The 25870-nt window shown below is 40.4% G+C and overlaps 1 protein-coding gene and 1 long non-coding RNA gene across 2 annotated transcripts in view; one reads left to right on the top strand and one right to left on the bottom strand.

The window, feature by feature from the left end:
- Window positions 1–6: 6 nt before the first annotated feature.
- Window positions 7–5786, top strand: LOC120478820 (uncharacterized). The gene is made up of 2 exons (XR_005622772.2): window positions 7–187; window positions 3790–5786. It is a non-coding gene; the product is annotated as an uncharacterized LOC120478820 (long non-coding RNA).
- Window positions 5787–9940: 4154 nt separating this feature from the next.
- Window positions 9941–25870, bottom strand: part of dhrs13a.3 (dehydrogenase/reductase 13a, tandem duplicate 3) — a 183906-nt gene continuing 167976 nt past the window's right edge. Inside the window, exon 6 of the mRNA XM_089121198.1 lies at window positions 9941–10460. The gene's annotated coding sequence lies outside the window, so the exon portion shown is untranslated. The remainder of the gene's footprint in view (window positions 10461–25870) is intronic.

Below are 25870 nucleotides of genomic sequence, written 5' to 3'. Positions count from 1 at the left end.
ACTCTGCGCTATTTATAGGGAACAGAAGACACCAATTGTCAAAAATCCCAGAAACTGTCATATCTTAGTTAATGCGGGGAGTCAGAAAACAGACCTTGCTATTTGAAAGTCTTTTTACTTGTTCTCGTCATTTTCCAATAATCTTCTATTCTGGTGGAGCCGAGGGACACGAGAAGCATTTGATAAGGTACATATCTGATAATTTACGCATTGTTTATGTATAGCCTAGATGTGTCAGTGCGTTAAGTTATTGGAGATACGTCATGCTGTGAAAACTGTTGTGTAACTGAGTGTGACTGCGTTGTTTATTTATTAAAAAGAAATGTAGCGCAAGGATTATTCTGGAATATGCATTTCCTTTTTCTTTATTTATTGTAATGAATAACAGCGCAAGCATGGAAATATTTAGGCCTATATATATTTTTATGTATCCGATATAAGACAACAGAATGTTTCCTGAAACATTTCATGAAGTGTGTCCCCTAAAATAATAACGTATGCTAGGCTACTTTGTTTTATAAAATCATGTTTATATGTCTTGGGCGAGAACTAATGTGAAAATGTCAAAAAGAGTTCATTTTCCCATTCACTGGCACTAAATCTAATTTATAACCATAATATATCCCAAGACAGTAAGATGGAACAATACACAGCTCTAAAAACTATCTTTTAAAGCTATTCTTTACAGCCTATTCCGTTTAAAAAAAAATACGAAGACAATTTGACAACGTCATTCAATCAACGAAAAGACACTTAATCCGCCTTTGGTCCTTTGTTAAAAGAGAGAAAGTGAAAGACATGAGGGCTCTAAACTTTACAGGATGTTAGATCACCTCAGCCTCTAATGGCCCAAACACCTTATGGTGTTATGTTGGATCTGTTAAGTCCGTTCTTCTGATTTTAAGCAATATACACCGTGTTCTTCGAGTTATGTAGCCTAGATGGTTACATTTCATTGTAAATAACAATTAAGGTATAGGGCTAAATAATTCAGAACCATTTCAGATCGAATGGTCCCATGCTTGTTTCCTTATATGGATGGACAATAATTTTCTCGATAACCCTTGAATGTTATTTTTTGTGTTTTATACTAATTAAAATATGCTCAGTGTGTAATTTTTTTTTCTGTACACGAATTATTTTCTAATATGAAATATTTCGTTTTTGCTGTGTGCACATTAACCTGACATTTTCACAGCAAATATATATGTTATAATTCAATATAATTAAAGCAAACGTTCCGAATACTAATCTATTTTCGGACCTGTGGTATCTTTGTGTGACACTGACACAATTCATCACCATATACAGAGTCTGCCATTCCATCTTAAACACACACACATCACGCCCCTCAACCTCACAATCTCAGCTATTTACTTTCTCTCCGCGTATATTGTGCAATCGTTCCAGCCTGGAATCTGGAACCAATACCACGCAACTTTGTGCATATGTGTCATATCTCATGTAAAACGGAATAGTGGGGTTGGTCCACTCTACGGCAGCAAAAGGCCTTACACAACACACAAAAACAGCTGCCGATGAGCGTCTAGGGAGTGCTCCTCTTTGACTGTGGGTCCCTTGGATGACATGTTTTGTTTCACGACGAATAACAGATAAAAGATGAACACACTCCATCTTTTGCAGTTGCCTATGCGGCCACCACTCCTCCCCTTTCTCTAATTTCAACTAGTCTCATTTCAACATTTCCCAATATTTGGAAGGCATTCCAATCCGTTGGTTGTTTCGTCTTCAATAATAATAGAGAGAATTGAATATAGAGAGGAACGGAATAAAACATTTCACTATATGTTTGCAACAACATTTAAACAATTTCGAATATGCTTTTCGTCACATTTCTGTTTATATCGGACATAATAGCTACATTATCACTTTATTAGGGGCTAAAACTTATTACAGCTTAACAATAATAACAGCATAATAATAGGCTAATAAGGATACTTTTTCTCGCAATGATTATCTTTATGACATTATATGCTACAGTTAAAAATAATTTGCAAATATTTAACTGAACTTAAAAAATAAAAATTTTATTTGGAATTCGAATGATTTAAAATAAACTTACATTTTAAATTCGTTCATCGGGTATTTTACCCAGTTAATCGAGAGGGATTTGGTAAAAATCTTTGTCCAGGTTATATGAACAAAATCTGCTTTCCACTTTGAATAGAACTTTGGAAACATTTATGTCTATCCTACAAAGGAAGTTTCATTAATAATAATAATAATAATAATAATAATAATAATAATAATAATAATAAACATCATGCTTACAAATGTATCGATTTCGATAGCAGACTGATAATTAGACATGCTAACTCATCCATGATGATGGGAATACAGCTTTCAATTAGTGGCATCGTCAGGTGGACTATACTGACCGAACGGAAAAAGCGGCCAGTCTGGAGATGGGGCAGTGCTAGAGGGAGCTATCGATCGAAACATTCTCACCACTGAGAGACCAATGCCTGTCAGACTGCACTGGCTGCTTTACGCATGCTCTTAGCGCGGAATCCTTTTCGAAAAAGCCGAACCTAGCAAGAGAGTGAATCAAACAGTTAGAGGTTTATAGATACAGTAGAAATTCTCCAAAATGTATTATCACATAAAATGTGCAGCCTATTAAATCTCAGCCAAGTGCATATTCAAAAGATTTATGCATATGGAACTTATTAAAAGTCAAAGTTTCTGTTGTTCCCGTCATGATCAGAGCATTTGCTCAAGTGCAGTGTTAAAGTTCAGTGATGAAATGCATGAGATATATAAATAAACATTTTATCTTGATCGAGCTGTGGAATATAGGCTACTAATTTGACTAAATTTGTTAAATATTTTAAGACTTTTTTCGTTTGTGGATGTTAGTTATATATTCGTTTTAAAAATTAAACAAACATTCCACAAATAAAACAAAATGAAAGTGTCATCTTAAAGAAAATACCATTATTATTAAGAGAGTGAGTGGTTTTGCTTTTTAGTGTATTTTTCCCCGCACTGTTTTAATCATTCTATAGCTACGATACATTAACTGAGCCAATGTGGGCAGAGCAGTGTGTGATCGCTGGCCGTATAGACACGCTGTGACTCCGGTAATAAAGTGAGAAATATTACCCCTTACTCGGGCTTTGATCAGCTGGTGCACCGGGACCGCCAGGAGCCCGAGCAAAGGGGGAGAATCTGTGCCTCGGGCCCCTCTCCATATCGCTCTGCACCGCTGCCTGTTTGTTTACGCGTTTTATTCATGATGTGTGGAATGACTAGTAACGTGCTCTGCAGTAAAAAAAAAAAAAAAAAAAAAAAAAATTGGCAGTGTTCTACAAACGCAAAATATAGTGCGGCCATTTACATTATGACATAAATTCGAATAATATTAATATTGTGGTAGCCTATTGTGTTATTACAGATGTAATATATATATATATATATATATATATATATATATATATGTGTGTGTGTGTGTGTGTGTGTTGAAAATATATGTTACTTAATTTCTTCTAAAGTCTTCACTACTTTTTTACTCTTATAATGGCTTCATTAAAAACGTTGACCTAAAACCGTTTTTTTAAAGACCAATCAGCAAAACAACAGATCAAAAGGGCTGACATGGAAGCAAACAACCCCACTGTGCATTCAGGACAGCACCTATGCCCTTACCAAACGGTGTGCGCACGCGTGTGAGAGGTGGGGGGGTGGGGGTTGGGGGGTAATTTAAATATGACTGCAATGAAGCATGTGTCTTGCTTTGCTTTCAAGAGAATGTCTTTATTTTCGCAGTGTGGACAATAGGCGTGTGGTGATCCAGGACCGCGTTGTGTCAATCTTGTCGGCGGTGCAGTGAGGTGATGTGCAACGAACGACCAAACTCGTCCCGGACCCACAGCATGTCCAAACCGATTAGGGGGCTGGGACGACTGAAGCAAGACCTCTGCAATTATATTCCTTACTGCAGTCTTCAACCAAAAAACATGAACTCCAAATCAGACTAACTTAACGAATTGTTGACTTATAAGGGTAAATAAAGTGTTCAGAAATAATGAGCAGTCCATCAGTGAAACAGTGACCACGTCAAATGAGATGCTCCTCTGAGCATAAAACGCAAACATAATCCAATAGCTTCAGTATTGACCAGTAACTAAACATTTTTTTTTCCTGACTTTCCAACTCTTCCGAAGACTGGCAAGAGAAATTCGATTTGGGTTATAGATCTCGTAGTCACTGGAACAGCTGTTATTTCCCCCCTTCACCCGATAATCAAACACAGACACGACGACCCGCTTAGTCCTTGCATGCAAGACCAAGGATTAACAGTCTTATTCAAATCTTAACTATGCCAGACGAATAAATACGATACGAATAATCATGCAATTGTAAAATAGCTTCCGAAAATGTGATTATTAATCAGTCAGATTGTCTATATTTTGACACAGTAGCTAAATCTTAATATTTTGTTAATATTCGAGGTGGATGGAAAATGATTTAGCAACGAAGGCTCAGCGTGAGAGGGAAATCAACGTGATGATGATAGCCTAATGATGACTCACTATACCACGATACAATTTATTTCTGCCCATGAAAATATACCAATATCCCAACAAAAAACTTAGGCCTATATAATAAAGTTAGTGTCTTAGATTACATATAACAATCGTTATGCCCCTAAACATCAACAAAAACCATAAGAACATCTACGTCATTATCTCATTAGAGACAGACAAGCAAAGAGCAGTGACAAGAACATTTTTATATTATTCCCCGCTGGGCACGAACAGAAACGAGCAGTCTTTGAGAATGGTCGCTCTAGTTTAGATTAATGGTTCCCAGCGCTTATTCTGCAGTGCGGGTGAAAGGGCCAGGATCACTAATGATTATAATATAATGTGTGGTGATAACCACTCCCTTTGAGATATTATCGCGCAGTGGGCAATGCTCGAGGGACGACTGCGGGGCTGAAAATCAGCAGATAGCTACTAAACACGAGCAGATTTCTGCACTGAAGCTCCAACAGCCTGCAAGACTCCAGTGCTGTCTGCTGCTGATATCAACAAGGGCTGAATTAAATCACTATTTCTATTTTTAAGAAACCTCAGATTATATATATTTTTTTCTCTTGAAAATAGCCAATGACTAGGTAGCTACACTATTATAGCCTGCCATCTGAAATAGGCTACTGACTTTAAATGATGAACTTGAGTTTCTTTCCTTTCGGATGTTTCACTTCCATCTCATTATTGATTACTTTTTCCACAAACCAGAGTGCTCGTGTTAGTGGAACCAGTGCATCATTACATGTAGGAGCTGTCAGGAACATAATGTGCTGAATACGGCAAAAAAAAACAAAAAAATAAAAATAAAAATAAAAATACAAACCATGAAAATTTACCTCATCTTTGATTTTTTTTTACAAATATTTCTCAATTTAATAAAAAAAAATATAAGAATTGATAAGACAAGGTTTCAGAAATAGTAAACAAGGAAAAGACAAAGATCCGTTCGGCCTATGGGTGAGTGGGTGCTATTAATCTGAGAACGTTTCTAAAAAAAACTTTAAGAACTTCATAGGAATCCTCAGCAATAATTCTAGAGCTGCCAAACCAGAAAACAATATATATTTAAGTATATATAGTTGTAAGTAGCCTATTTCCAAGTAACTGTAAATATAACTGAAAATATCACAAACCACATAAGAATACGCGTTCAATTTGACAAAAAAAGAAAAAAAGTAAAAAATGCTAATCCATGTAATCCAAATTTAAAAACAGAAAATATCAAAATACCGGACACAAACCCTTCTCGTGTCAATCGACTGCCTCGGATCAATAACAAAGCTGCCTTACTAACTTCTCCGAGAGTCTGGAGCGAACGCAAGAAAAGGGGGTGATCCTAAAGGACCACGGGAGACAAGGCCTCGACAATCCCTCCTCATTCATCTTCATTGCCTTTGTGTGCACAAAAAGCAAGCCCTGCATAAGGTAAAGCCACCATCAAAGCCATGGCTTTATTTTATATCCTATAGATCAGGAGGGAGACAAAGCTTTATTTTCGCCAGGAGAGAGATATTTTACCTCCGCCGTACGGTTTTATGTTGGAGAGGTGTCAGACAGACGAAATGAATGGCTAATGCATAGGCAAAACGCACTCACCCCAGCATGCCTCACGTCAGCAGGCGCAGTCGGGATTTAGGGCCGGTGAGAGCAGAGCGCGCGACTGAGCACGAGCATATAAATACGTGATGTTCTCGACTGGTCCAGACACATGTGCATACAGTGCCATTTTTAAACCCATACGCGCAGCAGTAATCGTTAAGGAGATTTATAAAGGGATTCCTCGCAATTCCCCAAATTTCCTCACTCTTAGTCGTTACCATACCACTAGCAATGCTTAAAAATAGAAATATAAGGTGACAATTTATGGTTCGGGCTTGCAAATAAATAACAAGCATGCTTCAGAATTTTGTTTAGGATGGTCATATGAGGTTGTGAATAAATTATAATGCAATGCCAATCTTATTTTGCACCAGCCTTGGGATCCCCTCCAAATTCTGCAGAATCCAAGCAAGCGTTTTCAATTCATTATATGGGCAACGTTTTAATGGGACAGTTTATTTCAGGGAGTGGCTTATCTACATTGGCTGTGGCTTTATCAGTCACAAACATTGAGCTGTATCCACCATTATTTCCACCATTGTTGTGTCCATCCACTCATTCTCTGTCAGGTATGAGTCCAGGACAAATATTTTACAAACTTTTTAGCAAATGCTGACCTCAACAAGGCAAATACAGGATTGGCAGCCATGCTTGGCTCATCTCAGCTCTGACAAAGCAAACTAGTGATAACGAGATGTTAGATGATGACATTAAGCCCTACTCAAGACTTTCAAAACCATTCCCATTTGAAATGGACAAAAGTTGAACGATAAGGTAACTGCTCACACTCAGAAGAAAAAAAAAACTGCACGATGCACTGAAAAGAAAATATTCTCATTTCCAGTAGACAACAAAAGCCAAGAAACTGGTTAGAATGGCAAATGCCAGACAAACCCATTTTTGCAACTGGCCCTCCTGTTGTTCCAGGGCCATTAGTTGAAAGAGGTGCTGTTCCACTGTACTCCAGCAGTTTCTCACTGCACGTGTGTTGAGATATCTTGGCTGCTTTACTCACAGACTACAGACTTTCATATTCCCCCTGCTGCGTCTCGAAAGCTGAAACAGAGGGTGGGCATGCAAATAGTTTTCTCTGTACGGTGGGCTCAGATGAGACCGTTACCTTGTTTGGAGCAGTTTTTCCTCTTGGGTGTTTGTGCCTGAATGGGCCATCAGGTAGGCATGGCGGGAGGTAGGGCTGTATGACTTGGAGTGATGGGTTGAAAAGGTGAAGAGGTCATGACCTCTGGGTGTTTTATGAGAGACTGTGGCTGATTTGTCTTCAGCGGTGCATGTTGTTGGCATCTTCACACCCTTGAGTTGCTGGCTAGCAGGACAGGACAGGATAGGGGGGTTGCTGGCTGTAAATTAGCACACTGGCATTGTGACAGGCAGTCAGGGCCATGGGAATGTCACCCACCTTGACCTGTTTGCGGGTCTGCCGGGTCCAGATGGCAGAGACCGCTGGAGCAGACCTTAGTTTGAAAATATCACCTAAAAGAGCACATATCCTTAAGGCATCCAAATCACAGTGTGTCTGAACAGACCGTAGTGTAAGTCGCCTCATGGATGAAGTTGTCTCCAAATTTCATCTATACGTAACATAAATAGGCTACACATAAAATTACAGTCCTCTGGAAACAAGTGCTAGGCAATAATTAATTGCGATTAATCGCATCCAAAATATTTTTTTTGTTTACACACAAATGTGTTTGTAATATATTGTACTGTGTATAATTACTTTATAAAAATACACACATATGTATGTGTGTGTATATTTCAGAAAAAAAAATTAATTTATATATAAAATATTTACATTTATTTATAATATCAATTACGTATAAATATACAGTACATAAATGCAACTATTTCTCAAATATATACATGCATATGTGTGTATTTATATATACAAAATTAATGTTAGACAGTACACACACATATTATGTAAACACAAATGTTTGATGCGATTAATCGTGATTAATCGTTGCCCGGCACTAAAATATATACAAAAGGAAGCCTATATATATATATATATATATATATATATATATATATATATACACACATATATAATATACTGTATATAGTATAAGTTCATTTGAATATAAACTATGTAAAAATTTAGTTTAATTATATACTTATATTTACATATTTATAGTGTAATTGTGCATTTATATTTATATACATATGCATATTTTAGGCTATATAGTCTAGGTCAAAAATCAAACTTTCAGTCTGTCATGAAAAATCAAGAATATTTTTTAGATATTTGAATACAAGAAAATAATGTCTGTCTATCTCAGCATTTCCCCATTCACCTTCAAGATATCTATGCATCACACCCTCCAAGTATATGGTGTCTTATTGACTGCTGCTGTGATGTAAAAGATCCTAGCTCTTTAATATGTATTCCCTGCTTCCTCCTCAGGGTGTGGGTGGGAATTAATACTCAAATGCTGCTGGAAGCCAGACCTCTTACAAATCAAGTAATTCCTGTTACTGGAAGACAAACATGCCCTAGATCTAATCAGGCCTGCAGGAATCCCCTATCAGAGCATCACAGGTTCACCATCTCTCCCGCTTCCCGACCAGCCTCACGAAATGGCGATTAGGCAGATCAGCAAGTGTATGCATTAGTCTGAACATAAATCTCACCTACACTCTCCATTTCTAGATAACTATATATCTGTATAAAAGATAGACAGGCAGTTGCAGAGTTTTAAGGATGTTGCAACAAAAGGAAGAGGCTCAATGAATCAAGCTCTATCCAATACACTGGGGCACATTTCAGTTGTACTGCTATGGTTACTTATAGTGCAACATATATGCATAAAAATGCATCTGTTTCAACTGATGCTCTGTATACTTAATAGGATTTTGTACATTATCTGATGCAAGGACTACAATTCAACAAAAATGTTAGCTGTAATTGCCTCTTTGTTGCAGTCACTAGTTTTAAAGTACTAGACTGACAGCAACTCTGTTGCAGTTGGCCATATTAAAAGTAAAAGAAAAAAAATCAAACAGTACGAGAACTAATGACAATGTCCAGTTGAGTAATGAATGTTATGTAAAAGAATTTGTTTTTATTACTACTATTGATTTCATGCCATAAAGGGTTACAGTAGTTCACCCCTAAATAAAAATTCTGTCAGTAATTACTCACCCTCATGTTGTTCCAACCTCGTAAGACTTTCGTTCATCTTCGGGACACAAATTAAGATATTTTTGTTTAATTCTGAGAGCTGGATCACTCCTCTATATGCTTCTAAGGGATTGAAACTTGCCGGCCCAGAAAAGTTATTAAAGACATCATTAAAATAGTCCAAGTGACAGTGTCTCAAAAGTTTATCAAGTGACGAGAATACTTTCTGTGTGCAACAAACAAACAAAAATAACGACTTTATTCCACTATTCTCGTCACTTGATAAACTTACGATTAAGCAACTGTAGACACTTGGGCTATTTTAACGATGGGCCGGCAAGTTTCAATCCCTTAGAAGCCTAACGAAAGTCTTACAGGGTTGGAACATGAGGGTGAGTAGTTAGGCTACTGACAGAATTTTCATTTTTGGGTGAACTATCCCTTTCATGTATTGTAAAATAATAATAATAATAGGTCTAACACACACACACACACACACACACACACACACACACACACACACACACATCATTTTTACATTTTATGAAGCTTCTGACACCAAGAAATGTCCCCACAAGGACAAGGATTTTGGATAATGCAATTTTGTAGGGTTTACCTGGACACACACACACACACACACACATGCACGCACACACACAACTTCAACTTTTAAATTTTTATGTTTAAACTGATTTCAAGAACAGCTGTCCTATGCTAGCCAGCAGTTCAGTGTTTCTTGTCCACGCACAGAAACAGATAGAGGATTGGGTGTGTCTTTCGGCAGTTTCAGAGATTTCAGACCAGAGAAAGAACATCAAGATACACACTGAAAGATTGATTGATTGATTGCCAACAGAATGCCCTGGAACTTCCTTTAGCACAAGATAATGTAATTGAGCTAGCTTCACTGCGATGAGAGAGCCAGACAAATACCGCTCTCCTGTAGCCTTGCACAGACAAAAGCCTGCTTGATAGGATATTTCTTTTCATTGGTCATGTTCACAATGGGATGAAGTGGTCTTCCCGAGTCCCACAGGTGCGCTGTATGGTCCTGTCTGTTTGCCAGCCTACAGAGAAGTCCCATGCTATTCACCTGAGCCCAATCCTCAGTGTAAAAGCTGATTGTGGTGGTGTTATCGACTTCTTCTTGTAATTCTCTGCTGAAAAAAAAAGGAAGCGGAAAGTTTTATCTCTGTGCGGCAGCAGTGGGGAGGGGTGAGAGTTCACTCTCTGTAAGCTTGAGACACTGAAAATATTAATGCCAGGACAGCTTTGCACACACAGAAAAGCCCCCATAGACCTTCGCTGTTCTGAGTAGAGATGGAAAGCAGAATTAACGTAGCACAAAAAAACATGTGAGCACCAATCTGATATATTGTACAGTATTTGCAAGATTTGCCCCATTTAAACGGCTTATATACTTCTCTTTGGATCTTGCGTGGATCAGTGACAGAAATGGATTTGACTGTAAATAAACAGTGTGAGCGGATTGACTTGCATGGTTTTAATGATTATCAGAGAGCTGGTGAAATGTTATGGCAGAATTGAACAATGTAAAAAGAGAAATATATATGGCTGTGTGGTGCTGTGTGATCAGCTGCTGTTACAAAAAAAAATCTGTTTACATTTTTTTTTCATTTTAATTTCACTGACCGTTGGAAATTTCAATAAATCTGTCATAAATAAATGATTTAAGTGTGTGTATTTTGTTTTGTCCAATGTTGTGTTGTGAAATTGCACTCACAGGTGGTTGTTTAAAAAAGCATTATAAAGTAATTATTACAATTTTGTGTTTCCAAAAAAAAAAAAAAAAAAATCTAAAATTGGCAGTGAGTATATATTTTTTTTTAATGAATTAAATTCCTATGCTAACTTAGTCCTATCAAGCCACACCAGACAGTCCTGTGTATGAACACTGCCTGAAGAACAGATAATTCATTGGGTCAGGTCAAAAGGAAAGTGTATGTACAAAAGTTGAGAATTACAGTGGGACGTTTTCCTGTCCTTTAATTCTTGCTTTACCCCTTTGGTTTGTGTTCCCGTCTTCCAATAAGACACACCCCCTGATCCCCCCACCCCTGATGCCCTTCCACCCTTTGTGCTCTTCTCCAAATACAGCACATCCCCAAAATAAGAAACAGCAAATCTGCTCCCTCTTAGCCGTAGACGTGTTTACCATCCCATAATACTGCTCCCAGATTTGTTCAGCCCTTTGGATTGCCTTTTCTGCTCATATTCCCCCTCTGCTCTTATCAGCGAACAAAGCGGCTTCTTCCCCCCATCGCAAAGCTCAGAAACCCCTGATTGTTAAAATGGTAAGTATCGGAGGCGTTCTCCATTTCCACTGTAAAACCTGGAGACTAATGCAACACAACCACACCGCGCTAGGGGAGATTGCTGTCAACACTCTCCAAAAACTGCAAACTCAGATTAGACTGTGCTCTCGTCGTCGATTTCAAAAGGCTCGCGCGCTTATTCAAGCCCAACATGAAATAATCTGCATCTATTCACATATAGAGAGGGTGTATAGAAGTTATTGATGTCAACTTTGCATGCTGATTGCTACCTTGGTTCTGCTGCTGGTATAATTGAACTGAAAAGAGGCATGAAAAATGGCTTCCCTTGAGTCTTAATACCCAGGTAAAGAATTCAGTGTTTGGGTTTTGAAAATGTGTAATTTTCTAAAGTAAATGCTGGCTAAAAGAGCCCAGTCTGGGATACTCGCGGCACATTTATTTAGCCATAAAAGAAGTTTTTATGTAGAAGAGGTGGGATATTTTCATAATACACAGCTATACAACTGCTGCTCGGTATTTTGTTCACTTGGCTATTGCTGCCTGATGTTTACACAGCATTAAAATCCTAATGTATTTAACACACTATTCTGTCTTGTTCAATCAATAGCTGTTTAAATAATCATTTATACTGTATATATATATACATATGTGTGTGTGTGTAAAGAACCTTAGAAGCACTACAGCAAGTAAAACATACAAAAGTCATATATAGCAGATAGCAGTGTGTCAAATAGCAGCACCTCATATAAATGCAGTCTGCTTAGAAGTGTCAGATGGCTAAGCTTGAAATTCTGGCCATGGACCTGCCAAATTGCCCAACAGAGCTTGTATATGTGTGTGTTCAACAGAGTGTGTGTGTATATGTGTGTGTTAGACAACATACACACACACACACACAGCTCAGGTTAAACTGAATGGGAATCGCGCAGGCTACACACTGTTTGTTTTGGACTCAATAGCATCTCATTTACACGTGTTAATTGCAGCTAATTGGTTCTAATTGGATGAACAGGAAACCCTCTGGGACCATTCATACCTTTAATTTGAGGTAAATATCATTAATTAACATATGTTAATTGGAGCCAATTAACATTGATTAAGAGATGCCAGCCACAAGAAAAAGTACAACTATCAAAATTCGACTGAACCAGATACGTGCATCAGGACGAGATGCACGTGGATGAAGCAGCATCTGGACCGATGCTGTTTGGGTGGCTTTGGGTGACGAATTGGGACGCTCAGCCTGGCATGGCTGCGTTTTGTCTTATGCTGCCCCTGCCCCATGGCACACCTGCGCAGGAAGTGCTCCCACGGACAGAGGGCATCTGTAGGCCCATGAGGGGCCAGCGTGTGCTGCACCGCCGGAGCGCGAGAGATTAGAGGAGCTGCTGCTGAGTCCGGCAGATAGGGAGGGGAAAGAGACAGAAAGAGAGAGAGAGAGAGAGAGAGAGAGAGAGAGAGAGAGGCGGGGGAGAGAGGAAGCTGCAAGCCATTATATGTATGGATGGTGAGGGTTGGAATGAATTTAAGATGTTGAGAAAATTTATCCTGCGTGCAAGCATTTTTTGGGAAGGCTAAGAACAAAGGCTGAATGGTGAAGGCCACGATATACTCACTGTAAAGTTTTTTTTTCTTCGCTTAGGGTAAAAATAAGTTTGAAATACATTTGCTGTGATACTGTTAGCGAACATCCTGTCGCCCCCTTTGCTGCTTAGAACGAGTTTAGATAAATATGCGCTGCCCGCTTTTTTCTCAATAAATAAACACAATAAAAATGACAGCAGTGAGTAAAAAAAGCAATTAAGAAAGCAACTGATCATCGCAATGTGGATATGTTAATGGTAGTTTGAAGGAGTTTACTAGCCTGGATGCCAGCCCGAACTCCGCCCACACAACATGACATCATGACTTTTGCATAAACATACACGCCACTTTCGAGTCAAGTGGCATGTTATCTCTTCCCATTTTGAGCTATCCGCGTGTATGTCTACGCCATTAACGTCCGAGTGATTCCGCGCGTCTGTACATGCCGTCAAATGTCCGCGCGAAACGAAGCAAAATATAGATCTACATCTGGGGAGCGATCTTTTTTTTTCTTCCTAGGATGGTAGGGGAAGACTCATAAATGGTATTAACCCCAGTGACGGTCAGGTTTAGGGACGGGGTTGAGGTAAGTCATATATTTATATATACAGTAACAACGTTTAGTCAACGGCGTTCATAAACACGCTGAAAAGCGATTATGCGTCTTGATAGCACGCCAAAAATGGAAATACGAATTGGCGTATCATACACACGCTACTTCATGAGATCAGTCTGGCCCACAACATTTTTTGGTCGGGAATTTCGGTCTGGACTCGATCCATTGAGGAGTAATTATGATCAGACAAGAAACATTCGCGCCAATCAAATTGTCAGGGCGGGCTTTATACGATTATGGACAGGTGATCGTCAGGGACGTAATCATCACGTTATCAAAGAGCGCTTAACTGGTTTCCCTCAAAAATGACTGCAGCTGGAGAATTGAGATGTATAGATTCCGCATGTCGCGTTTGTTTTTAAAATGAATCGACAGCGCATTAATTTTAATAGACAAACAGAAAACTGCAATCAAGGCATTTGTCGATCGGAAAGATATCTTTGCCGTCCTTCCTACAAGATTCGGGAAAAGTGTAACTTATCAGCTGGCTCCGATGGTCGCTAAGAAGATGGGACGTAATGAAAACCCTGTGGTCGTTGTGGTTTCTCCTTTGGTCGCACTCATGAAGGACTAAGCAAAAGAAGCAACACTCGTTATTTTACTTCTAAAATAAGTAAGTTCTGTTGACAAGTGTGAAATGCAAATTAGTTGCCTTACTGCGTTGCTCTGATTGGTTGTAGGTCTACCGGCTATCCAATTAAGTGCAGAGTTGTTGTTTTTTCCTGGTTTGGTTAAGACACGCCTCATAATCAAAGCCCTATGGAGCAGTTTCAGACTGATATTCTCACTAGAATATGAGTATGACGAAGTCAGGCTAGGAGTTTACCGTCCGGAGCAGACTTTTCCGGAAAGTTCACTTTGTCAAGCTGCTTCAAATTCGCAAAACGAACTTCTCAAAAGTCCATATGAACTTCATTTTAGCCAGATTTTTTATTTATTTATTTTTTTTTTTTTTGAACATCTAGTTTATTCTTGGATTTCGCATTAAGTATTCTGGGGCCTTGAGAGAGCAATGTGTGTCGATACTGAAGCAATTAATCGACATTTGCGATCCTGCAAATAGCCAAACGATCTCCGAAGTTGCTTATTCTGGTGCTTTCAGACTGAATATTTGAGTTAATATGGGCATATGGACAGGCAGACTGTTGGAGGTTTTTAATACGTCAGTGATTTGGCTGGCAAGGGCAGGTGATTCCCAGTCGGGCGAGAGATCGAGCGAGAAGTGGCGCTTGTCCTGCTGGGCCGGTAACCTGTGTCAGAGACCTGGAGTCCTGAGCTGACATTGACACAAACACATGAAAACAGGCGCCTGGCAGGAGTCTGGGCACACACTGGCATCAGCAACACTCTCCATTTATTTCTCCTTCAGTGTCTATAGCGTAGGGCACATGACAAACAACCACAAGCGATGCACAATGCCGTCTTGTGAATAACTTTGTCTTTTGACAAGCACACGTGAAAGAACTTGCTTCAAGAAGACAGCGACACAGTGTACGTGCTCACTCAGTTGGTGTGTGCACTAGTAGCCTCCAACACTCATGGGATGGTGGCAGAGGCCGACGGTGCCCAGTAGGGAAAGGTGTGAATGTGTGTCAGATGGTACAGTGGGCAGGCTGGCATCGAATAGGGTAGTGAGGCTGGCACAGCTATGGCGATCCACTCAGGCAAGGAGAGCTGTGGCTTAGCCCGCCCGACATGCTGCGCCACCCAGGTAACACCAAGACAGCCAGCCAGCCACCCACCTGCCCCCTCAGCCTCCCTGCATGCCCTGGGGCAGCATCTTACATACCAGCCTGCCTGAATCACTGAGCCTGCTAATCATCTTAGCCCCAGACACACACATAGCCTTCTGTGTGGAACTAGCCTGTGTGGAACTAGCCGGGCCTGTAATGGGAAATAATACGCTTCTAACTCCTTGACCCATATGATGCTTTCTTGAAAATTTAAATAAATGCTTTCTTGAAAAGGTATGTGTGTGTTAGTGTAAACACGCATTTAATACAATATATATACATTATAATATAAATGAATGAAAATTATAGATATGTAAAAATATCCATGTTCATATTCAATAAATATACTATAAATGTGTATGTATATACTATACTGCAGTGTATCCATTAAACAATTAACAATAAATATTTTAAGCCAGAATAGCATAACCACATTTTGCCTGCCATCTTCACACTGTGTTCCTGTTGCACTATAAGCAATTTATGGAGGTGTTATGGTAAGTGTAAACTTAATGTGTGTGTGTGTGTGTGAACAGTGTTCATCATATAGAGTTGAACCAGTGCTCTGCGCTCCCTTCACTGCTGTCTTTAAAGACAACTGGTGAAGTCTAATAAATCCATCAAAAGCCGTCCGCCTGTCATCTCTGCACTGCTTTTACTTTAAAGGCTGGACAGGAGGGCAGAAGTCCCAAAACAAAGGCTCAGGGAGACAGAGGGGGGCAGGAGGAGCGTGAGGGGGTGCAAACCCGCCTGTAGTCTCACATCATGAATATTTAACAGAACTTGTTGGAGTGAGCAGAAAATGCCAGGGTGGGTGAGCTTACGAATTGTGTCTGCCTGCGTTTGGCGTCAGCTGCGTTCAGCGCACCCTTGTTCGGAGTGTGTGGCGGGGTTTGTTTGTGAGATTGGGGTTGGGTGGGCAGCATCAAAGGATCACCAAGGGACAGCAATTCCCATGGCAACAGTTCGTCAGGTAGGGGGGGTTCAGCTGCCCCTGCAGGTCCCTCGAGATGGAGAGAGAGAAACGGAGAGAGCGAGGAGAGCGGGAAGCATTTTGTCTCAGCACACTTGACAAAACAAAGACAACTCACTCCTCTGGTTTCATGCCACATTTTTTATTCATAAACAAGCTGCTGGCTGTAAAGACATGATAAAGCGGCGCGGGGCCTCTGCTGAGATGGCCACCCATTTGAATGCAAAGCCTCAGCTGCACAAAATCCTCCCGAGCCCCATTATTCTCTGGATTTCGCCGCTATTTTCGTCAGCCGCTAAGCTGGCCATGGATCGAGACTGGAGATATGTCATCAAAATGGTCTCATTCAGCTACCAATGGCCATTAACATAAAAATTAAAGAATTATAAAACAAGCTTGAATGAATGAGGGATGAATAAAATGAATAAAAATCTGCACCCGCCTTGACTCCAGTAATTTTGGCCTCTTTTCTCATCCCACAAAGAGGGGGGATTGCTGCATTCTTCCATTATTGGATTAATTACCTTTATTTGCTGTAAACATGTGTTTACTGCTAACATGTGCAGACTGTAGAAGAGAGGCAATGGACTGTGTGTGGCACTTGACTAATATTTTTTAGGTTCAAAAGTGTAATTTCTACACTACTTAAATGGAATTGGGAAAAAAAAATCACATAAATAAAATAAAATAAAATAAAAAATTGAAAAGATTACTGTCTCATCCATTGGTCAGCCTAACAGATAGTCTCGCACTAAATTGGTTGAGCCAGATTTGCTGTGCCAGGTTGGTGAGGAAGAAATGTTTTAATAAAGCCACAGAGTCATCAAATTAAAAGGGAAATCAAATTACAAAGTATTTACTTATAGTTGTCTGTGCGTATTAAGTTGAGAAAAGAACAAGAAAAAATATGAACATTAAAAAGAAAATTAGACTTCGCCTAGAAAGAAATTTAAGATTAAGATTAAAAATTACATTTTTCTGTCCTACAGTATATGCAGCTTAATTTTAAGCGGGTCACTAAACCTCTCCCATTACCAGTGCATATGGATGGTAACACAGGGGATTTCAAATGAGTACACAGGGAAATAACACAGACAATTTGAGAGAATCCTTTGACAAAATATTTTTTTTTTTTTTTTTAGGTCTGTCCAGATTTTTTTAAAATAGTAAAACATTACTGAAGTAGAAAAAAATAAAAATAAAAATTTCATAATTAAATTTTCAGATAATATTTAATTTATTTGCTTCAGTATAATTAAAATAAGACAATTATTTTAGAAAATACCTTGCATTTTACCTTGCAAGAGGATCATCATATTTGGGCATCAAACAGTTTTAAATTATATCAGACATTGTGAGTTGTTAGCCCAAAAATAAAATGCAATATTTATTAACTTTTTATTAAGTTTTGTTAATTGTCAATGCATGATGCATGATACCTGTCTGTCTTCCACTTCTCCTCTCCCATTTTTTTTCTCCTTTCTCAGCATCACACTTATGATTTATTTAGTCAGTTGTTTGTGTCAGGCTGTCGTATTGTTTTGCCTCTATTTGAAAGGTGTTTATTTTGTCAATGACTTGAGTGTTTGCCCAGCTGGCGCCGGCGTGCCAAGGTTGTGCCAGCACAGTGCCTGGGGTATGGGCTTAAGGGTTTGGCTGGGAGGAGAGGAGATGTGTGGAGGGATATGGGCGTTCTGGGTGACGTGGCAGAGTGCCCAATCCCCCACGCCCCCTGTCCGGCAGAGTGTGGGCTTGCAGACCTGTGAGAGCCTATCAATGCCAGTCCAAACGCCGGCAAAGAAGAGAGGCTTAGCTGTAATCCGTATTGACTGCCTTGTGCTTTGTCTGCCCATTTATATCATGGATTTGTCCCACTCAATGATGTGCTTCTGTCAAGTTCTCCCACATTAATCCATAACATTATTAGTTTTCACTACAGCCCTAATTATTCCAGCTCTGACCTAAATGGTAATAGGATGAATGAAACGAATTCAAGAAAACAAACAAATAAACATTTATAGCCAAACACGAGGTGGTAACAATGGGGTTAATTCTATAGACGTAATTGTCAAATCACTGGCTTTGTCTTCGCAAAACGAGTGTGAAATGAAGCATCAGACACACAGGGCTGTAGTATGCAGGGAAGAGGAGGAGGTCCTATTCAACTCAGGATGCCACTGGCAGAGGAATGTGCAGCACCCTGCTGCTAAGTCTGTATATTGAACTTCCCCCTGGCAGTTCTCTTGGAGTCTACCTGAGCCAGACCTGAGGGGAGACAGAGGGGAACTAATTTAAAGATGCAACGCAGTTCCAGGGGGACTTTATCAGCCCTCGTTTGTCAGGACAGGACAGGGGGCAGTTCAGCTTAGCCCCGGCCCAGCATGAGCTGGGTAATACCACTCAGAGGCACCCTGTCATGACTGTAGCAGTTCTGCAAGCCCAGCAAGTCCAAAAAAATTGAGATGAACACACGTTGTACAGTCGGTGCCCCTTTCACCCATAGCTTAAAGGGTTAGATCATCCAAAATGTAAGACATAAGGGTACAGGACAACATCCTGACTTTGGAGCCAGTGTCTATTGCCAGATTTACGCAGGGCACTGGAAGACAGCTGTGAAGGTGGTGTGGTTAGACTGGTATCCCGTTTTGCCGTCATCCGACGGAACTCAGAGTGACAACGAAAGGGAATGTCTCGGTTACGTATGTAACCCCAACCCGATCTCACGACCAAGTCGTACGAATTCGACGAATGATTAAAAAGTGGCTAATTCGTAACAATTCATACGACCTCACTCGTACGAATTGTTACGATTTTGCTAAATCGTACATATTTTACGAGTTGGCCAATTCGTATGAATTGGTACGAATGACCTACCCCTTACCCCGCCCCTAAACCTAACCATCACGTGGGTTTAGACAAATCGTACGTATTAGTACGAGTGAGGTCGTACGAATTAGCCACTTTTTAATCATGTGACGAATTCGTACAAATTGGTCGTGAGATAGTGTTGGTAACCCTCATTCCCCGAGTAGGGAACGGAGACGCTCCGTCTTCCACTTCCGCTGTACCGCAGGGATCGTCTGAGCTCAGCCTTGGCTCCTCTGCGAAGAAACATATCTGCACATTGCCGGCGTTCTCCTTTTACACCCACGTGGTGGGGCGGAGTTGTGCCGTGCAAATTCTGCAGACCCATGGCATTTCTTTGCCATTAGCTTGTTTTGTAATACGCGAAGTTTATAGGTTTTTTAAGTGAAACCCAATTAGTCGTCATCTGACGGAACGCCTCCGTTCCCTACTCATGGAACGTGGGTTACATATGTAACTGAGATGGGTTTTTTTTTTTCAGGAATATTACAAAATTTTGTGAAAATGTTTATTTATGTTTACATTGTGATATATAAATAAACAACAATAATAAGTATTGTTATTATTATTATTATTATGTACACAATATTATTATTATGTTTATTTCTTGTTGTTTTATTAACCAACCAGCCACAAACAACCTTTGATGTCAGAAAGTTTTGAGACATATGTTGTGAAAATGTTGACTTTTAATTAAACATTTTCAATGACCAATTCTGTTGCATATAAGTGTAAACAACCATTACCCAGATTCCACACCATCATAAGTGGACAACAATGTAATATATTTATAGACAAACCTGCAGTGGGCTACACAGTACTGCAAATTGCATTTAAAGCGAATATACAGAGATGGTCTTCAGAGAAAATTTTTGTACCTATGATTAAGTCTCACACCTGTTCTAAAGTCATGATGCAGCTTGGCGCAATAGTCAAGCATGCATGCAAGGTCTCTCTTGGTCTCTTGGTCTCTCTCTCTCTCTCTCTCTCTCTCTCTCTCTCAGATCCACATCAATTTGTTGTGCTGTGTGTTGTTTTTCCCCCTTTGCCCGCGTCCCCTCTCCTGGGCCAACGCTCACATCAACGGCGAGTTGATAACGCCACTGAAGGAACCCTGTTTGGAATTTAGATTAATGTGTGACTAGCAGCCAGATGGAACGATAAAAATAAAGCAAAATAAGCTAGGAGAGAGTACTTGAACGGGAACAAAACAACGGGGGGAAAAAACACAGTCGCAAAACAACCCTAGTTTCTCTCTCTCTCTTTCAGTGGTTGCACAGTTGACAGAGCAAGACGGGTTTGGGGTCATGAGTGAGCACCTGAATGAGGGACTGAAGGTGTGTATTTGTGTGTGTAGGTGATCACACCCCTCACGGCTTATCAGATAAGAGCACACCTTTAATGGGCCAGTGTGTAAGAGACAGACGGCAAACAACCACTTTTGTCTTATCTGCTATTGTTAGCGAGGAAAGCTAACAGACATCCCAGCCGTTATAGTCGTACCGCGGCCCAGTTCAGCTCTGCTTTAAAACCAGACCCCCCTGATCCATAATAACCTCTTCCGCCCAAACACGGCCCAAATCCCATTTCAGCATCACCGGAGGCGGATAGCCGCTTCTGGCTCTCCCACTGCCATTATCACCGAGCAGCACGATCCCATGTGAGTGGCAGCACAGGGACTAGTGGGAGGAAGAGGAGACAGGAAGGAGGAGAGAAAGAGAAACTGAGAAAAAAAGCTAAATGATTGGAAACCGTGCCAACATGTAACGAACATACAAAGGAAGTAGAGCAATCAATTAATAACAAGAGAGAGAGGATAACAAGTCACAAGTTACAGATATACTGAGACAGATGTGCACTTTTTGCAGGTCAGTATGGACTTTTTTTCTTCTAAAATAAGGCTGGTGCAATGGACGATATTAGTACATAACAATGTATCAGTCTTTTTATTTTACACTGATTGAAAACTCATTAAGATTACTTTTCTGCAGTCTTTATACAAATACAAATAAACGATTAAACAAAGTGAGTTTTTTTTTAAGCTTTTAAGTGAATGTTCACTTTTTTAAAATATTTTAATTGGAAAATAAGAAAAATAAGAATAGGATTTTGGGCCGTGTAATACTGAAAGGAATTTAATCTGGTGTCTATTTGTCCTTATCATGTTCAATTATGGATTGTATTCATCATTGTATTCAAGCTATCTATTATGAAACATTGGTTATTGAAATATTTAATAAATAAAAGTTATTATAATCAACTGACAAATAAAATACATTCACTTCAGATGTACAGGGGAGATAAAGTGGCTGTAGTAGCGAGACAAAAATACTAATGTCTGTCAACTCAATATCTGTCACATCATATCAATGTGGTCTATGAAGATTCACAGCATTTTAAGGGAGCAATCTATGTTTAATACCATCTAGTCTTGTATTTTGATAGTGTTGTTTCGAAAACTGTATTTGACTTCGCAGATTTTACAATCCTGGCCTCTTATGTTACTGGTTCAGTCTCAAAAATTAGTTATAATTTGTAAAAAAAAAAAAAAAACGGATAAGAAGCATGTATAAAAGAACAACCTAATCCTACTCATAAAGTCCAATCTCCAATCCAACACTAAAATTGACCAATGATTAAAAAAAAACTATATTTGTATAGTTATACAATATCATATGATTTTTCCATTTTATTTGAAGTGTTATAAACCCAGTTTTACTTGATTGGGCATCGGCACCAGCATCATTGTGGTGGAAGAGTGTTTTTTTCTGAGTTATGGGCCGCTACAGACCGGGTCTCCTCCCTCCACCTGTGTCCCAGCCTTCCCCTTTCTCTCCCCCAGGGCAAAAGGGTGCTGTTAGGGGCATGTGCTTGATGGGGGCGGAGGGAACGGGGGGGTTGTTGTCAGGGAGGCTGATCAGTGGGAGTCAAGGTGCAGCGGAGCAGATAGCTGAGGTCTATGCATACTAAACGGCCTGGCAAGGGGGGCCTGCTGCTCTCGGCTCGCCCTTATCACACCTCTCGGCTCACTTTATCAGATTAGAGCCCCCGGCAGTCGAGACGAGAAAAGAGAGAGAGAGAGAGAGAGCGAGTTTGGAGGGTGATGGGGGGGGCTGGAGGAAAGTCAAAGAAAAGAAACAAGGAGAAGAAGAGACAGGGACCAAGAAAGAGAGACACACTCTGTTCCATGTCAAGCGTGAGTACAGTTGAGATGTGTTACAAGACCAGCAACACACTTCACTGCTCTCATTGTCTAGCAATCAGACGTTCACCTCATGCTGTTACTGAATTACTGTTACCAGTCAAAATGAAGGAGTCATCCGTGCCACCGCATTTCCATTTTTATTTTCCTCCCCAAAATAGGGTCTGGAATTTGTGGGCTAATTAATTTACATTACTCTGTCCTCAGATACTAAACATATGGGTATATGTTTGCTATTCAGAGCTTCAAAATAATCTACACAGATTTTTTGCCTAATTAGGCAGCATATCAGTTCTACACTTGTGCCAAGTTCCTTCCATGTTTAGCACACTTATTGAAAGATGTTACATCCCATTTTTGCGTATAATCTAATACTAAACCCTCGCTTTAGAGCTGCCGACTGGTACCACCGTGGTATGTTGTGCATACGGACGCCTACAGATTCATCATGGATCATTTGATGTACTTAAAGAGATTTACATTCTTGGCTCTTCACCGACCCATTTTCATTTCATGTTTGTTTTGGTGTCAAACGGATAGTCTTGTATAATCGTTTTTGCTTATGGGGTGGCAAAGGGAACAACACAATAACTGTGGATTGTTTCTCATTTATACTTGTCTCGTTTCGTGAAATGCGTGAATGATGCCATGGATCTCGTCAGAGGATGTGTGTCTTTGTGATCTTGGCTATGTTTGCTAACAGAAGTGTATACTCGCCAGTGTCCTAGATCAGTAATGCCCTGAGGCGTGTGCCCTCTGCCACTCCATCTGCCCTTTGAGAGCAGAACAGTGCTTGGTGTCACCCGGACACCCAGAGGCCACAGCGAGGCTGCATTTTCTCTCAATTATATAACGTCAGGTAAAAGTAAAGGTAAGCCTTTTGTTGTTTCACCCATATAATGTTATTTTTGCTTATGGATAAAAGTTTTTGTCACTGCTCACTGCCATTGTTACTAAAAGAAAAAAAAATATTAAAGGAGTATTAATAATATATAAATACACAAAATCGAATAATTACAGTATACGTGAAGTGCAGACATAAGAATAGAATTATTTTCAATATGGGCTAGCATTTGGTAGAGTTAATACAGTCTTCCAGTCTGGCCAAACTGGCCTTAATAAATTCTAGGTGGTCTCCCAGCCTCACCAGCTGCCCAAAACACCTCTAAAACTACCCAACTGACTAGTTTGGGAGACCAGCAAACCACTTTAGGCTGGTATAAGCAGTTTATTTTTCAGCAGAGGCATTTTATGGCTGACTTTTATGATACTGTTGCGGGCTTTTATGTTCTTTTTTGAACTTGACAGATGTTGTATGACTTATAAGTATAGTTATTTAGTATATACACACACTGGTACAAACACAAAAATACAAAATAAAACAAATAGCAACATACAGACATAGGTCTGGTTATGAGTAATTAAATTCTCATATTTGAGTCATCTATTTCTTTAACAAATGTCAACAGATTTGACCTTTTGGGCAGTCTGTACTTTGTTTACCTCAACCTTGACATTTCCAATCATGAACGTCGGAGTGCAAAAATCTGAATCACGGACAAGGAGTCTGTTCTACAGGGAAGTCATCTCTCATGTCCTGCATTCGAGATGATCACACTCACTCTGTTACACCTGCATGAGCTGAATCCACTACAGCACAACACAGAGCGGCGCTGTGGGCAGCCGAGGCCATGGAACAGGAGAGGGAAAGAGAGAGAGAGCTGTATGTTGCAAGCTCCAGGCTGCAGAAGGAGAGCAGACCCGAGGGAGCAGCCCTGTGCCTGCAGCCCCATGATGATGATTGATGCAGGCAGGACACACACGCCCCAGCCGCTCAGCAAAATTAAAAGCCTATTTTGTAAAGTTGTAAAGGAGCAGAATGGCACAGGGCTAAGGCAGCACCCCCACCCCTCCTCCCTCCTCTCTCCTCTCACCGCCGGGGTCCCGTTTAGTGTCTTTAGTATCATCTACTCCTCAGGGAGCAGGCAGAGGGACTGTTACACGCCTTTCACTCAAGCACATGAATGCGCACAAACAGACACACGCACTCAACCTCCTATATACGCCCTCAAGACTGGAGCATGTCTGCTTGATGAATGTTTCCATGTGTGTGCATGTGTCTCCGGCTGCCTCAAAGATCATAGAGATGCAGCATCACATGAAAATATATAAAATGCTAACATAAATATGTTGCTTTTGTTTAGACCTGATGTTACAGCTTAATATAAAGAGACAAGTAAGTGAGCTACCAAAATAATACTTATATTTTTGTTACACTTACAATACACATGTACCAAATAGTCTATAGTAGGACCCAATATAGTAACTTCTGGCTCAATTATATATAGTGGGGAATTGGAGCAGGCATTCTTGTGTATCCAAACAATGGAAGAGCGGGCTGGTTCAGACATCATTGACAGTCTGGTTTATCAGAGTTCTGCAGAGGTAAGTGTCTATGTATAGTGAATTGGCAGATGAGCCCTGCTTTTAGTTCACTTGTTAATAGGCAATGAGAAAAAAAGCTCTTGAAGACACTTACTTGTTTGTATATCATTTGCAAATCATTTACCCACAATGTGAATTTAATTGACCAGTCAACCCCTGAGGCTCCTAAAAAATCTGCCGCCCTTGCAAGTTCCCATCTATCCTCACTTCCTCACCCAGACCTGGCAGTCTGTGTCCCGCCCCCGCCCCACCCCCTTAGCTGACGAAGCCAGAGCGGGCTGTGGGAGTGACAGGCAGCCAGAGAGGGCCCAGTTGGGCCAGAGAGGCACACACGGGTGAGGTCAGGCCCATGTCAAGTGGGGTGTGGAGGCCAGCTGAGGAGCCCTGCCTGCACATTGTGCTAATTTGTGCAGCCAGTGTAGACAGAGAGGGCAGGCCAGGAGGAGAAGGAGGGGAGGGAGGGCAGCGTGGACCGGCATATGGGGCCCGGCTGAGGAGGAGACTGTAGAGGGCCATTCAGATTCACTCTACCACACTTTCACTACTTCGTACGCAGACACGCACATACACCCACAATCACATCACCCCCTGCTTGAGTGGCGCTGTGACAGCCACCCATCCCCTCCATCTGTAAGGCAGACCATGCCAGTGCTTCTCAATGGGAAAGCATCATACTAACCTTTTCCAACCTTTCCACACATCCCTCGATGAACTTGGCAGTAAGCTGTGACTAACTACTAGCAGTCTGTAGTAAGAGCTTTTTGCCTTGAGGGAATGTGTAAACATGAGAACGAGACTTGCCAGTGTAAACATCCAACTGATTGATGTACAGATCTACTGTGCTCAGGACTCTAA

Source organism: Pimephales promelas, chromosome 16, assembly GCF_988280905.1.
Source record: "Pimephales promelas chromosome 16, fPimPro1.hap1.1, whole genome shotgun sequence".
Lineage (NCBI taxonomy): Eukaryota > Metazoa > Chordata > Actinopteri > Cypriniformes > Leuciscidae > Pimephales > Pimephales promelas.
Note: the sequence above shows the minus strand (reverse complement) of the source record. Positions and strands in the feature narration are given on the sequence as shown.